The following is a 16,393-nucleotide window of genomic DNA, read 5'->3' on the forward strand; positions in this document are numbered from 1 at the left end:
GATCTGAACGAACGTTTCAGTTTTTGAGAACTGATACCGAGTGACCTCAGGTTAGCCGCCAGGGATTGCATAAATAACCAAAATTAAAATACAGTAGTGCCACTAGTAAAAGGTCCTCCAGATTACAAATAATGAGTATTTAATGATGAATGACTCAGTTCACCAGGACACATGCTCCTGAATTCTCAATTATCTCTAATGTTAGCAACAACTTCTTGTTCCTCAAATTTTTAATGTATTTTGGGGCTCCGCTGTCTCTGCTTATCATTACAGGCAGTTGGAATTTTTTAAGCAAAATGGCTTGTCATTAAATAACCTGTTGAGTTTTTTGAAAATTTGTCTTTCATGGAAATTTTCATAACCATTCCATTGAACTTTTTATCAAAAGCATTAGAGTTAATGTTTCATTCACTGAAGTAAATGAAAAACTTCTTTATATATTCTCATCAAATTTTGATGAAAACATTTTAAATACACTCTAAAAGTGGCCCATTCTGAAACCTACAAAGTAGATATAAATTTGAAATTTCAGAATTTTTTGCATTTTGAATATTTTTTAATCAACTCTACCTATAATGTTACTGGTATGGATTGTCCAGCACACAGCAGTACCCAAACATAAAACTGCATTAACAGAAGGTTAAGCTCGCAAAGTGAATTATTCAGAGATTAGGAAATGCCAGAAATAAACTTGCCTGTGCAACCTTAATTTGTCTTTGTGTGAATGTGTCATGACACAATCTTTAATGACATGAACACATACTATTGTTTCCAATTTCATCCTCCCCCAGCCCTTTGTCTGATCTTAGTTTTCCCATTCCCCTGACTAGCAACCGGTCCCAGTCTCCTCACCAGCTCCCAGCCCCAATCTACTCTCTTGGTCACCACATGCTTATCCTCTTTGCATCTGAGCCAGGCTGATTCCTCCTCTCTGCTGCCTGGGTACCAGCAGGGAGAGCACTGAGCACAGAAGAGACAGTCTTCTTCTCTCAGTTCTGGTGCCTCCCACCCATAGCAGCCAGGAAGAGAAATTGAAGGGCATGGGAGTAGATTTAAGTGCATTGGGCAGCGTTTCTCAATGACCAGTCTGTGGACTGGCTCTGGTCCCTGAGATCTCCCTGACACAGGTGTAGGAAGGCAGCAAGCTGGTCCCTGGTATCAAGAGGAGAAACACTGCTCTAGGGAACTTTTTGTGTGCGGCAGCAGGGTGCACATAGACAGGTAGCACACAGCTGGTTAGGGCAGGGTAGATTTACACTCCAGCTTGCTGAGCAATTTGTGTAAGCAAGCATCTGTTCTTTATTCTGTATGAACCACACCCACGAAAGCTCCTGGGCACCTTCCCATTGACTCCACTGGGTTTTGGATCAGGTCCTATGTGTGTTGTAGATTAACTAGCAAAATGAAATGAATGCAACTTTTGAATAACCTGATTATCACTCCATTCTCTGTGGAGATGCCCTTCTTTTCTGACTATCTCACTCCTTTTTATTAACAAGATAAACTGGGGGCAGGCTTCCAAAAACACGCTGCAGCTTTGCTAGTGTAATTAGCATGGCGAGAGATACTAGGATTTTAGTCATTTGATTTAATTAGAAGCTAGTGCATGCATTGAGCTAGACTCCTGCCACTGGAGCTCCCACCTTCTTAATGAGCATGAAGAATTCACATGGTAACTTTTAGAGAAGTCCCAGCTCCACCTGAAGGAAATCAGGCAAATTCCCCATAAAGAGCAAAAGGTGGCTGCAGTAATGGGAATGAGATTCAGCTTTAAGTGCTGGTGAAGCCCAGCTGAGGAGACTGAGTGAGCTCCAAAGCTCAGAGAGTAAAGGAAAGCTTGGCTGGCAGGCTAGGCCTGGGAGAGGTGCTGATTAAGCAGGGAAGAGGTGGAGAAAACCCAAGGAGAATTTAGGAGGCTGGATAGGAAATGGCCCACAGAAAACTACAGCACAGAGAGTGCAGCAGACCTAGCTTGTTCGATACAGGACCCTGGGCTGGAACCTGGAGGAGAAGGTGGGAGAGGGCTCCCTTACTTGCCTCAAGGGAGAGGGCCTACAAGCCCAGAATAACGATTTTTGAGCCCAGCATGGAGGCTACAGGCTGGGCTGAAGGCAGGCTGAGGAAGAGCCCTGACACGAGGAGGGATGCCTTTGGGACTTTGAGTTTGGACAGGTCTAAACCTGGAAGGGAGAGACTTAAAACAGTGACCCAACCAGAAGGCCGAGTAACTGGCAGAGGAACCACTGGAGTGACCATCAGCAAGAGATGCTAGCCTGGTGAGGAGAGGGTGCCTAGCGGTGAGTGGACCCTGTTACAGAGAGGAGTTCATGGATTGATGTTGAAGGGAATGTGAATGTGATTATTGAAGCTGAGGGGTAAATAACTTAGTCCACAGATATGATCTCTTTCAGTTTGTGACTTGTCCATGAACTGTCACTTTTTTTCTTGCATTTATCTGCCCACGAGCAGCCCATTGTGTGCACTCGGTTGGTGAAGATGGAGCTGGGTTGGTTAGTGTGATGGAGCAGGCTGTCACTGAGCGTGATTGCTAACTGTCTGGTGATAAGTTCAGCTATACAGACTGCTCCAGATGGCAAGAATCAGTCTAGCCTGGAGGCCTGATATAGACAGAAGCCTGCTTCAGCTTGATGGATTTGCATCTGCTTTGAAAGATCTTTGTCTAGCTTGGTTTAGGTAGAGGCTAGATATAGTTGTGGAAAGCTTAGCCTGGAAGCCTAGCAAAGGGCTGCATCAGCCAGGATAGATCTTATTTGTTTTTTGTCCTAGACAAATCTTGTTCTCACCCAGTGCTAGATGCTGTCCATTCGTAATGAGACAGTCTGTACTAGCCAGGGTTTGAAATCTGAACAGACAAAAGGTGGGGAAACTGAGGCACAGAGCAATGGAGGGCCTGATCCAAAGCCTATTCAAGTCAGTGGAAAAACTCCTATTGTCTTTGGATTGGGCCTTAGGAGACGTGCCAAAGTCACACAGGGAGTGAGTGACAGAGCCAGGAACTGAACCCAGGTCTCTAGGGCCCCAGCACCCAAACCCAAGGCTGCCTGTCTTTGCAGACACCTCTTAAATAGTCTAAATTGTGCATTTGGTCTTACAACAGCCACTCACCTACCAGGGTCAACCTGCTCTTGCAGAACCTCGTGACTCAACCAGTTCAACAGGCAAAGCAAACTCATCTATTGGTTTTAGAGGATATTTGGTGGAAAAAGCTTTGAAGTATTGGCTCAGCTCTGCTACCGAGGTTTGTCTAACTCTGCTGATGCCCTTCCCTTGCGTCCTCAACAAGCAGGGCAGTGATTTTCAGTGGAGCCATAGAGATTTAGACACTCACATCCCATTGAAATCCCTCTGGCTCCTTTGAAAATCCCAGATTAATATGTGTCACTGTCCTAAATGCTCCTCTTAATTCATGACAAGTGTTGAAAATATCTTCCCCCTATTAAACAATCTGCAATAAGTAAGTTAGGAAGACTCCACCAGGGAAGTGTGGGAACACACCTTCCTACTATTGGGGGAGGTGTGTTTAAACAGCCAGAAGTCTCAGCTGTTTGTGGATTACTCGCTGTCAGAGGGGAAGACCGGGTTTAAATCACAGCATTCTGCCTTTTAACAGCATCAGAAAGCATTTTGCCGTGCTCCTTCACTGGATGCTCTCTGACCAAAAAAAACCTGCATGTTTCTCTCTTGTGAAATTCAGCTGGAATTCTTGTGAGTGGGGTGGGAATCAAAGTACTGCATGCCTTGACTGCTTGACATTAGCAGCAAATACTGCTAGGAGGAAGGACGCACGCTGAGTATCTTGTGTCCAAAGTGACTCCAGCCTAAGCACTAAAAGCTTCTGCTCTTTGTCTCCCAAGGTAATCAGTTGAAGAGAGCTGTGAAGCTTCTCTTTGGAGAGGGAGGGTTTCCTCACATTCACAGGCATTTTTCTCAAATCATTTAATAAAGGAATATGGAGCAGACTGTGGCTGACCAGAATATGACCTTTCAGGGTGTGGCGGGATGCTTACCCACTCCAGCCCAGACAGGGTTAAGGGCAGCCCTGGGAGAGGGTTGGGGCTGTAAGGAAAAGCCCAGGTGTCATAAACAGATAGCTAAGGGTTAATGTTCTTACACCTGGAAAGAAGTTCCTGAAACACCTGACCAGAGGACCAATCAGGAAACCAGACTTTTTTCAGATCTGGGTGGAGGGAAGTTTTGGGTGTGAGTCCTTTGTCTTGAATCTATCTCTCTCGGCTATGGGAGGATTTCTGTTTCCTGCTTTCTAATCTTCTGTTTCCAGGCTGTGAGTACAAATATAGTAAGACAGTAAGGTTTCTATTGTTTTCTTTGTATTTACATGAATATAGTTGCTGGAGTGCTTTAAATTGTATTCTTTTTGAATAAGGCTGTTTATTCATATTTCTTTTAAGCAATTGACCCTGTATTTGTCACCTTAATACAGAGAGACCATTTGTATGTATTTTTCTTTCTTTTTTATATAAAGCTTTCTTTTAAGACCTGTTGGAGTTTTTCTTTAGTGAGGAACTCCAGGGAATTGAGTCTGCAGCTCACCAGGGAATTGGTGGGAGGAAGAAGTCAGGGGGAGATCTGTGTGTGTTAGATTTACTAGCCTGACTTTGCATTCCCTCTGGGTGAAGAGGGAAGTGCTTTTGTTTCCAGGACTGGAATTAGAGAGGGTGGACTCCTTCTGCTTAGATTCACGGAGGTTGCTTCTATGTATCTCTCCAGGAGCACCTGGAGGGGGGAAGGGAAAAGATTTATTTCCCTTTATTGTGAGACTCAAGGGATTTGGGTCTTGGGGTCCCCAGGGAAGGGTTTTGGGGGGACCAGAGTGCCCCAAAACACTCTAATTTTTTGGGTGGTGGCAGCAGTACCAGGTCCAAGCTGGTAACTAAGCTTGGAGGTTTTCATGCTAACCCCCATATTTTGGACGCTAAGGTCCAAATCTGGGACTAGGTTATTGATACCAGGCTGCTTAGGAAAGCAGGCACAGCTGGGGCCATGGCCCAAACAGAGCACAGCAGGTCCTTATAAAAGGCTGCTAGCTTGGTACTAGAGTCTCTCTCTCTCTCTCTCTCTCTCTCTGGTCTTGGAGGGAGCAGGGCCTGGCTGTCAGTAGTAAAGGTATTGGGAGTGAAGCAGGGCTGGGGAAAGGCCAGAGGAGCAGGGGAGCTCCAGCCTGGTGCCTCCCCAGGCTGCAGGACCTGGTGCTAGGCCCACCCCTGAGGTACTAGAGGAAGGCAGCAGGTCCTACCCCCTTGCCTGTGATGACTGGCTCTTATACTGCAGTCTGCCCCAGGGAGAGGGGGCTCATTGCTGACTGACAGTAGCCACTGGCTGAGGCAAGGTGGGATTAGGGGGTTGGGGTCCCTGGGGAGGAGAGACCCTGAGAGTGAGGGGTTACTGCCAGGGGGCAGAACCCCAGTGGAAAAGGGCACCAGGGTCCAGGAGGGACACGAGGGGCCAAGCAGTAGCAGGACACTGGCCTGCAGAAGGCGCTCCAATGGCTGGAGAGTGAATTCCCAGAGCGCCCAGCAGGAGGCGCCGCAGGGGTGAGTCCCACACGGTTACACAGGGGCATAAGGAGGGATAAAACTCAAGCATCCTTGCAATATCTCAGCTCTAGTCATGGCAGTGGAAAGCACAGACCCACACATCTGCTATTCCCCACTCCGGGTGGATAGGTGGAGGGAGGTGGGAAGTGGGGGAGCCTGGGCTCTCCCCTGCCACTCCCACTGCCAGCCAGCCAGCCGAGCTAAGCAGCATATCAGAGGCATCTGTTGAATCTGCGGAAGAGCTGTAGCAAAGGTTTCCTTATCCCCAGTAGCAAGTGGGAAAGTCATGGCTGTCCAGGGCTCTGCATTACTCTATACTCAGAGCATTGAGCAAAGACTCTCCCCTACCCCGGTATGTGCAAGGCTAGCGCCCAAACTATTCAACCCCCCCCCCCCCCGGGGTAAGCGTGCTCCTATGCAATCACTACCATGGTGCAATCGATCTGGTGCCAGAATGTCTGCTCCAGTGAACACCAGGGTGAAGTCAATGGAAACTCACTCACCTCCTTGGTGGGGTGAAATACAAATAACCTGACAACCAGCTCCCTGTGGGAAAGATTCCCAACTCCTCTGAGAAGGCCCAAGATGATTGGAGAGATCTATTGTCTGTTGTAACTGACTCTAGTTTTATGCCCAGATTGTAATGTGTGTTCAGTATTTACATAGCCCTGGATATTATGGTATCTGAGCGCCTCACAGTCTCTAATGCGCTTAGCCTCACAGCACTGCTGGGAGGATGTTTTACAGATTGGACACAAAGACTAAAGCCCAGACTTTATTAACAACAAAAGGCATTTAGGTGTTGCTGTGTTAAGTACTGCAATCCCTACATTTCATTTTCAAAAGGGATTTAGGCACAAATTTAGCATTCTAAGTGCTTAAATCCCTTTTGAAAATGAGACTTTGGTTCCTGAAGTAGTTTGCTGGTGCAGCAGTGCCTAAATACCGTGAGAGATCGGGATCTAAGTGATTTGTCTGTGGTCACACAGGAAGCCTGTGGCAGAACAGGGAACTGAAGGCAGGGCTGCCAAGTCCCAGGCTAGCACTCTAACCACTGTGCCATCCTCCCTCTGGCATGTATATTCTGCTCTGGGAGAGGAGTAGCATGTAGTAGCCCCACCTCAGAGAACAAAGAGTGAGTCACAGCTCCCTCTTTGGCTGGGGCGTCAGTAAATTATATCACCCCTTTTGTGGATCACCCCCCTGTGCGCCTGGACACCTGCTCCAGCTGGTGGGTGCGGGGGGAGGTGGCTGAAGTCCAAGTTCCTCCTCTTTCCTGCCTCCTCCACCATTTCTCTGATGGGTGATTATCAGATAAGCAGCCCCTGTTCTCCCACTGCAGTAGCCATTACAGTCTGAGCAGAGCCCAAGTAAGGGAGGTGGCTATCAAGCCCTGAATGACTTTTTGTCCAGGTCCTGCTCTCACTGGAGCTTTGCTGTTGACTTCAGTGGAAGCAGGATTAGGCCGGTTAACATGAAGTGAAGTCCCGTTTGCTTCTTGTGCAATCAAAAATTCAGAACAACCGACGGGTGCCTGGTGTGCTGCTTTTAATGAGTCAAGGGGAGCTTGTATTTAGCTACTACATTAGTTTTATTCACACATTCACACATCATGTAATGTCACATTCTTGGGTGGGTCATCAGCATTGGGGATTGAACCTAGGACCTCTGGAGCTAAGTCTTCACTCCTTGAGATAAAAGACCCACCTCTGATAGTCAGCGCTTCAGTAGATTTATCAATCTTTATATGGGGCCCAGCCACCACTAGAGGGAGACAGCACCATACGGAATGGATATGTGTTACAATTACATAGCACTGCAAGACTGCCTGCTGTAAATCACAGCCAGTCCATGTGGGTTTGTCTACGCTGCAGTTAGACATCTGTGGCTGGCCTGTGTCAACTGACTTAGGCTCCTGGGGCTGAGGCTATGGGGCTGTTTAATTGTGGTGTAGATGTTTGGTTTCAGCCTGGAACTCAGGCTCTAGAACCCTGTGAGGTGAGAGGGTCCTGGGGCTCAGGCAGTGTTGACATACCCTGTCTGATCTGCCTTCCACAATGGATAATGATCTTTGGTCTCTGTAGCCTCACTCTACATCTAGAGCTGAATAGGAAATGGGTTTTCCCATCCCAGGAGAGTTCTTGAGGCTATGAATTTTTATCCCATCCTGAATTGGGATGAAAAATTAATCTCAAATGTTCACAAAACAGTAATCAAAAGCGTGTGGGGGTGGGGGTGGGGGCGGTGGTGTTTTTTTTGTTTAAGATCAGGTCAAATGAAACCCTTTTAACTTGATAATTCTGAAATGTGTTTGGTTTTGGTTCTTAAAAAAGGGGGTTTAAAATGTTTAACTGTAAATTTAATCTAAAACTTGAAATGAAAAGCCATTTTGAAACTTGTCATTTAGAAAATGTTGAAACAGGACATTAAAATTGAAGAAAAAAGTTTTGAAATGATCAATCAGATTTGTTGGCACTGAGAAAAACACTTCACCAGATTCACGGGGAACTCATTTGGTTTTGTGGTTGGTTACGAGCTCAAAATGCCCACCAGGTTTACTGAAAGATTTGCATGAGTTATTGAATGCTTTTGAGTGACACTTATCAGGTGAAATTTGTGGTTCCAATGAGACTCCAGAAGAATCTTGGTTTTTCCATTTGGGTTTTGCTTCAAGACTTCCTTTTTCCAGGGTGTGGCGAGAGCTTCACTTGGCCCTGACACAGTGAAGCTCAAGAGGGGAAAACTGCTATAGAGCACACGAAGCAAAAGGCTTTTACCGAGTCCTGTAATGCTATAGTTAAAGCTGGGTTGAAAACTGAGCAGGTTTTTTTTCTTTTCCCCCCGGACAGGATGAGAAATACAGGATAAAACTAAACCTTGCAGAATTGCCCTACTCTGATTCCCACAAGGGAGAGGAGTTTCAGGCCCCACCAAGCTTTAGGTTTCACCAAGACAACCAGACTCTGTCCATTATTCTGCCAGTAGCAGCACCTAGGAACCCCAGTTTAAGATCGGGGCCCTGTTGTGCTGAGCACAGTACAGAGAAGTAACAAAGCTTGGCCTTGCCTTTCAAAATTTAACAAACCAGGCTGGACATTTCAAAAGAGCTTAAAGGCGTGAAGTGCCCACACTCCCTTCATATTCAATGGGAGCTAGTCACCTTTGGCCTCCTTGGAGAGTCTCCGCTCTAGGTGTCAGGCAGGACACAATAGATAAACTGGGCAAGAGGTGGGGTGTTGAAGGCAAGTTAACCAAACAAAGCTTAGCAGAAAACAGAAGATCAAAGGCACTTGTACTAGAGCCCCATGGCTGTGTTTACAATACCGTGGTCATAAAGCCTTTTCTTTTTTCTTTTTTTTTTCTCAAATTTCAACCACAGGTGCCTGTTTTTATCCATGAATTTCCCGTGGCTGCTAGCACTGGTACAGGTCCGCTGGTGAGACACCAGCCTGCACAAGAGTCAACAGCTGATTTTTTTAGCCATCCGATAATCTCACCCTGCTCAAAGCAAGTTGAAATGACTTGGTGTGGTGTTAATGCCTCCACAGAAAGTGCCTTATTTAGTGCTAGTGCGCTGTCCATTCTTAGTGGTGGAGATGCACCAGTATTAGGAAGGGTGGGGCAAAAATCTCTACTGTAGCCAAGGTGAATGTGCCATTAGATGTGCCCTGGGATAGCCTCCAGTGGTTAAACGATGTCTGGAGTGGCTGCTGTCTTCTAGCACTTCCCTCTACACTCAATTGGCCACCAACGCATAGTTGGCATGGAGGGGTTTCCCATGAGGCCTGGGGAGCTAGCCATGGAGTTGCTACTCCTCTCCTGATTGAACATATTGTGAGGGAAGCCACCAGTTCGTAGTTCTGTGTTTGCATTTAGTCTAACAGCTAGAACTGGTCAAAACAGTTTCTGAGAAACTTTAACCTAAATACAAGTTTTTGTTTTGAAAAATTACCAGAAATTTTCACTTTTCAGCTAAACTTTGCAATGAATATTTCATGTTGATGGAGGGGGGCGGGGGAATCCCTTTCTCCTTACTTTTAAAATATTTTGTCCCCTACTGTTTTACTGGAAAGGTGGGTGGGAGAAATAAAATGACACAAAGTGTAGAAAATACCACTCTCTTTTTCCCTCTTCACCCCCTGCTTCCCACTGGGGAAAAGACAAGTCAGTGTTACTTTCTCTCTCTGAAGGAGACAGAAATTTTATGTGGAGAAAATACTCAGTGGTAGAGGGGTCTTCAATTTGGTGTTGAAAGGCAAAACGAGAACCAATAGCTGGAAGTGGAAGCCAGACAAATTCAAATTAGAAATAAGGTGCCAATTTTTGACAGTGAGGGTAATTAATGACTGGAGTGAACTACCCAGGGAACGAGTGTCAGAGGGGTAGCCGTGTTAGTCTGTATCCACAAAAACAACAAGGAGTCTGGTGGCACCTTAAAGACGAACAGATTTATTTGGCGTAAGTTTTCATGGGTAAAAAACCACTTCTTCAGATTCTACCCAGGAAAATGGCAGATTTTTCTATCTCTTAAAGTCTTTAAATCACGGTTGGATGCATTTCTGAAGGGTAGGGTTTAATCAAATAAAAACAAATTACTGGGCTCAATACAGGGGTAACAGGGTGAAATTTAATGGCATATGATGTACAGGAAATGAGATTTGACGACCTAATAGTTCCTTCTGGCCTTAACGTCTATGAATCTATGAACAAAAACCAAGAGAGTGCCCAAAGGGTATTACTTTCTGTGAAAGTGAAAGCATTAAATTCTCTTTACCTTTGATTTAAAAAGAAAGCCCTCCCCCCATGCCCAAATTTTCCAGGGGGAGGAGGGAGGGAAGGATTGTGGAAGATAAAATAATGGAGAAAAGGTGGGCATTTCCCCACAATTTCTACATGGAAAACTTCAAAAATATTGAAATTACAGGGAATCCTCCCCAATTTTTTCACTTCAAATATTTTTTTCAAACAATGACACTTAATTGAAAAGTTTTTAATTTAATAAACAAACAAACTTGGAATGAAACTCCCCTTTGTTTTGGTGTTTAAAAAAATATTTTTTGTGATAGGATTGTTTCCCTCAGTTTGTTTAGAATCCAGTGGTATTTTGGAATTTCAAAATGACTGCTAAAATGCTAGGACTGTATTGTGGCTTTTCTTTCCTAAAGTAGGTTGTGAGAGGGCCTAGTTCTAGAACCTCACATCAGGATACTATCTTTTTGGTTTCCACACTTTTTAGGAGTGTTTTAAGAGAGCGTGTGTCCAGCAAAATTTCTCCTTAACAGTAGCCTTCGGGCAGCTATTCAAAAGACAAGGCTCACAACTGAAAACAAAACCACAGGCAAAATATTTGGACTGGACAATTTTTTCCACTGAAACTAGTTTTTTTAATGAAAAATATTTTTTTCCATGCAATGCAGATGTCTTAATCATAAACCCAATTTTTCACAGCAAAACAACCTCCTCCTCCCCCAAAACCTAAATATTTCGTCCAAAAGCCAAAATATTTTGATTTGGAAATCCCTGCTGCAGTATCTCCTGGGAATTTCCTCATGTCCCATAGAGGAGAATGGGGATAGGTTTCTTAGCTGAACTGCATATCCCATGATGCACCATGGTCAGAGTCCCATGATGCAACCACCTTCCCTCATTATGAGATGACATCATGGTGCATCAAGAGGGATATAATCTGAACAGATAGATAATGGGCACATGAAACACCTGAACTTCAGCTCCCATAAGGCACTGTGGCAGGTTTTCCAAATTGAAATCTTTCTGGTTTTGGCCAAAAGTCAGTTTCCCCCATCCACTCCCCCACCAAAAAAGGCTTTCTTCCAGAGACAATTTAGCCAATTTTCCAACCAGCTCTACAAAATACCTTTTGAATCCTTCCCATTCAATTGTTTCCTTTCTAGTGCAACAGCCACCTTCTTCAAGTTTGCCTCTATCTGCTCCTAGTAACCAGATCCAGATACCCCCCCCCCGCCATTTCCTATCTCTTAATCACCTGAGGGAACTACTCTTCTGGTCTTGTCTTGACTATCTTTGTAAGGAAAACTGGGACACTGGGATCCTAGTCTGGATCCTAAATATTCTGATCCACCCATCATGCACAGTCCTTGAGCTAATTTCTATATTCAATTACAACCCGTACAATCCCAATGAGAGACGCCATGGCAAACCTTGGCCCAATATACCTGAGTCTATGCTCAGAACCCCCCTGCCACTGCCATCCATGAGCATATGGAAACATAACTTCCGCTGACATCAGTGAGCACTTAGGGTTCAGCAAGAGAGGGAACGTAGCCTTAAAAATCCATATTAAATCAACCTCATTTCCTTGGGGATGTAAGAGTACTGCTGCACTGATTTCAACTTAATCAAAACAGATGTTTTCTACACTGCATGAAACAGGATATGGAAAATGTGGCGAACTAATATAGATTCAAAGACAAATTCCTCACAACCACCACGGAAACCATGAGTGCTCGCTAACTACTGCAAAGTGAGGCTGTGCTTTTTAAGTGCCACTCTCTGCCTTCTACAAACTATTGCCTACGTTCTACGGACTTGGTTATATCCCCAAACCAAAGGTAGTTGGCCAAATCCTGGTCCTCTGGACATAGAGGTTTTTGCTATTAACGTAAATGGAGCTGTGATTAGGCCCAGTTCCTACGCATTAGCAAGATAGGAGGAGTGGGTAATAAGGGTGCACATGGGCAGCATTGTACTGCGAAAGGATTGTTATAGAAGTGAATCCATTCCCATAGTTTTTTTGCAGAGCTGGGGCCCCAGCCAAGGAGTTTAGGTGAAAATTTGGCTTCAGATCTGAATTTCAGGGTGTTTGAATCAGGAATCTTTATTATTCAGCTCCATTTCTAAAAATCTCTTATCGAATGCTACCAGAACTGGAACAGAGCTGCTAGAGAGGTGATTCAGGGACAGAAGAGGTAACAGTGGTTATGTTCTTGCCAGAAAAGCCCTGGCTGTAAGTGCATGCTTGACTGAAGACTGTGAATGTGTCCAGCTTACATAATGACCCCCTAACAGTTGTTGGGGCTTGAACCTAAAACCTTTGCATTTGAAAAGATGATACTCTCCTGTCTGAGCTAAAGAGAATGCTCTGTTAGCTGAAAGGCAGTAGCAGACCTCTACGGATGGCCTTGCTGTGAGAAGGGACAAATAGCCTCTCCTGTTTTAGCATGGGTTACATTTACATCAGGTGTGAGTTTGCCCCCTGTTACAGTGATGCAGCTGCCATAAAATTAAATGAAAGAGAGCCTGTCATTCCACAGAGCTGCTTAAATTATAGGGCATATCTTGTTCTCCTCAATCTGGTATTTAAAGGAAGAGCTTTTCACCTCCCACTGTTAAAGGAGTGGACATGTTCCAAATCCAGGTGGCTGGGTTTCACTGATGGGTGCAGGGTTGGCTCTAGGGATTTTGCGGCCCCAAGCACAGCAGGCAGGCTGCCCTTGGCGGCTTGCCTGCCTGCCACCCTTACGGCAACCAGCAGAGCACCCCCTGCAGCTTGCCACCCCAAGCACGTGCTTGGCGTGCTGGGGCCTGGAGCTGCCCCTGTATAGGTGAGTTCAAATCATTGCTCCACAGAAGGGGGAACTGAACCTGGACCTTCTACAAGAGTAGCAGGAGGCTCCTTTTTTACAAGAAAGGGTTTTGATGCTCATGAGTGTGAAAGTAAAGATAGGTTCCTTTCTCTGGCCTGGATTTAAGAGCTTAACTCCCTCCAAGGGGAGGGTCATCACCATCTCCTCAGTATTTCCTTTTGGGTAGCTTAGTTGTGGATGCCATTTTGAGTGCCAGCTTCTCCTCATGCAGTGAGCCTGGGCGCCCAGCTCAGGCAGCAAGACACCTGAAGATAGGCATTGTAGCTCTGAGCTTAAATCCCACTTTGTGGTTCTAGGTCTCCGAACACGTCTTTGGGAACGAATATGAACTGGGCTCAGTGTAGATCCTAGGAAGGTGTCTTGAGCAGTCTGGTTGATTGTTCCAAAGTCGTGGTTAGGATTTGGCGGGGATAACCCCAGGGTGTTATGTATGAAAACATCTATTTCTTGATCACAAATAAAAGCACACACCCATAAGATTTGCCTGGGCTTGTATTCTCCTCAATAGAGGAATACCAATCCCTTCTTAAGGTTCGCAGCAAGAGCACTTGCAATTGATCAGCTCCATTGGCGCTTGGCCATCCCTATTTGAATACTTAGTGCACTAACATTATACCCGTTTCTCAATGGAAAATTAGGAACTAAATCAACGTGTTCCAAACCAAACAGAAGATCGACACACATTATTGATTCTCAGTCATTTAATCCAGACCACGTTTCTCAGCAAACTGATATGTTCCCATTGGTGATCTTGGCAGTGCATTACAGTGAGTTATTCAGGAGAAGAGAGGAGTCCTGGGAAATCATAAGCAATTGATCCTCTTTGTTTCAGAGTGTTTTTATTTTTCAGTTCGTAACTGGTAATCCAAAGTGGATGTATATTTGTGGTGTTTGTGGAAGAATATTTATTTCATGGCTTTTTAGTTAGGGAAATCAAATGCACTCAACTAATAGTCATATCTTTGGCTTCTTGACACAAGATAAAAACACGAGGCCTTTGCTTTTGGACTTCTGTACGCTTACTGTAGGGAGATGAATAACAGAGATCAGAAAGAGACCTAATATGAAGGGCAGATTATCCCACGTACACTACTGTGGGGTTCTTACATGTTCCTATGAAGCATCTGTTGCGGTGTCGGAAACAGGACGCAGGACGAGACAGATCTCAGGTCTGATCTACTCCTGGCAATTTCAGGGTTCCTATGGTTTCTAAATTACACAGTTCAAATCCTGACTGAAGCAGTAGGTGGCACTGCAGACTCTTGTTAGGTAAGTTTCCACAGTAGTAATTCCGGGCCAATTTAACCTGAGCAAATGCACACATTTCCAAAAATAACAGAATGGTTTCCAAGTATTCCTCAAATATATACACCACTGTTTAGTCATTCATAATCAGGTCTTTGCAAACGCTCTGGATACGCCACAAAAGAGCAGGACATGAAAAAGGAAGAGCCTTTCTGCAGGATTCCTGGTGTCCGAGAGAGGCAATGGTGCTGGAGGCAATGGGATGGTTACATCAGGGCCAGAACTACCAGGATTTCCCCACTTATCCACTTTACACCCCTTTTGAGGTTGCGGCTCATGTCCCCCGTCCTTCCAGTTTAGGAGAACTGGGTAGGCTCCCTTTGGAATACCACTCTTCAGTGAGCTGGTGGGATTCTGGTGTTGTTCAAATCACTCCTTCTCCCATAGCATTACCTGTCTGGTGCAAAATGGTGTTGAAGGGACCTTGGGCCAGATTCTGACCTCAGTTTCACCAATATAAATCAGTACTAACTCCACTGACTGAGACCAGAGCTCACCCTGTCCTTCTTACACCATTTTAACTTCATCTTTTTGTTTCAGAGCCAAGCCCCAGATTCCTGGAGGTGAGTAACATGAAATGTAAAGTGATGTATACGTCATCTGGCCCTTAAATCATAAATAGCATCCAAAGATCTAAAATAAAGGAAACCAAGCCAGTTTCCTACTAATTACTAATTCATTGTAACAATGAGGATGTACATGCAGAAGGATCTAAGGGCAACGGGCATACGATAGAATAGATTGTGTGAAGTTGCAGGTGTGAAAAATTCTCAGCAGCGAAACCAGACAAAAATGTTTGGATTTGCTAAAAAACTGACACATTTTGAATTGCGTTGAATTTGTCTAGAGAAGGAAAGGTTAAGGGTGATTTTCACGCATTCTTGCGAAGTGCAAATGTATTTTCTTATGGGCCAAAATCTGCCCTCAGTTACATTCATGCTACTCCAACTGTGACATGTAACCTACCCCACTGGGGCAGGCATGGTTGGTCGAACCCAGGACCGTCAGCATTAAGACCATGAGCATTTGGCATGCAGCAGTAGTAGGAGACTCACAAAACCTGTTATGTGGCTCAGACATTAGCTAGAGACATAAATGCACACTTTTCTTCTTCCCCACATATGGAGTATGTTCTCACGAGTGACTAGGCAGCAGAGAATGCGAGTGTACATATGAGAACATGTGTCTGAATTCGTTTGCACGATTCATTATGGCTATAATTTTCCCTATACCTTCTTCTGGCTCTTTCTGATAGGTGTTACTGGGTGCTGAGGCAGATGGGAAGCTTAATGAACCCACCCTGGATTTTGAGGAGGTCCATGTTTCTCTTGGTACCAGCGTGCCAAAGAGAAAAAGTTTTGGTTTTGTGCTGAAGCCCTTGTCCCTTTCACCGAGGGCTCACCAGAGCCCACCACATGGTGAACCATGGGGGAAGCTGTGACATAAATAATATTGATTGTTCTAGACAACTGCATTGCTCCGGAAGTGGGTGCTGTTTTTAATTTGATTCCCCCATCACCCTTCTCTTTCGAAGAACGGTTGTTTATCTTTGATATCTCCACTCCAAGAGCTCTTGGTGCGAAGGAGAGAACAATAAATACAGACAGCCCAGAAGCAGCATAGTTGAGGTTTTCTGCCGCTGAATAAACAAGCTGTTGATTATGTTTCCCTTTGTCTGGAATCCACACCAGGAGCACAGTCTTGGAAAGCCTGAATCAATTAAAACAAATCAGTGCCAGGGAGCTGCAGAACAAATGTAGATATAGAAGAACCCAGTATTACTCAGCTGCTTTCGGACTGCAACTCCGAGAGATCAGACACGCTCGGAAAGGGGACTGTGTTGGGTCAGGTTTATTAAGCGAGTCATGGTTTGTGAGCCGTTCTTTA

The sequence above is a fragment of the Gopherus flavomarginatus genome, chromosome 4, assembly GCF_025201925.1.
Source record: "Gopherus flavomarginatus isolate rGopFla2 chromosome 4, rGopFla2.mat.asm, whole genome shotgun sequence".
NCBI classification, from domain to species: Eukaryota; Metazoa; Chordata; order Testudines; family Testudinidae; genus Gopherus; species Gopherus flavomarginatus.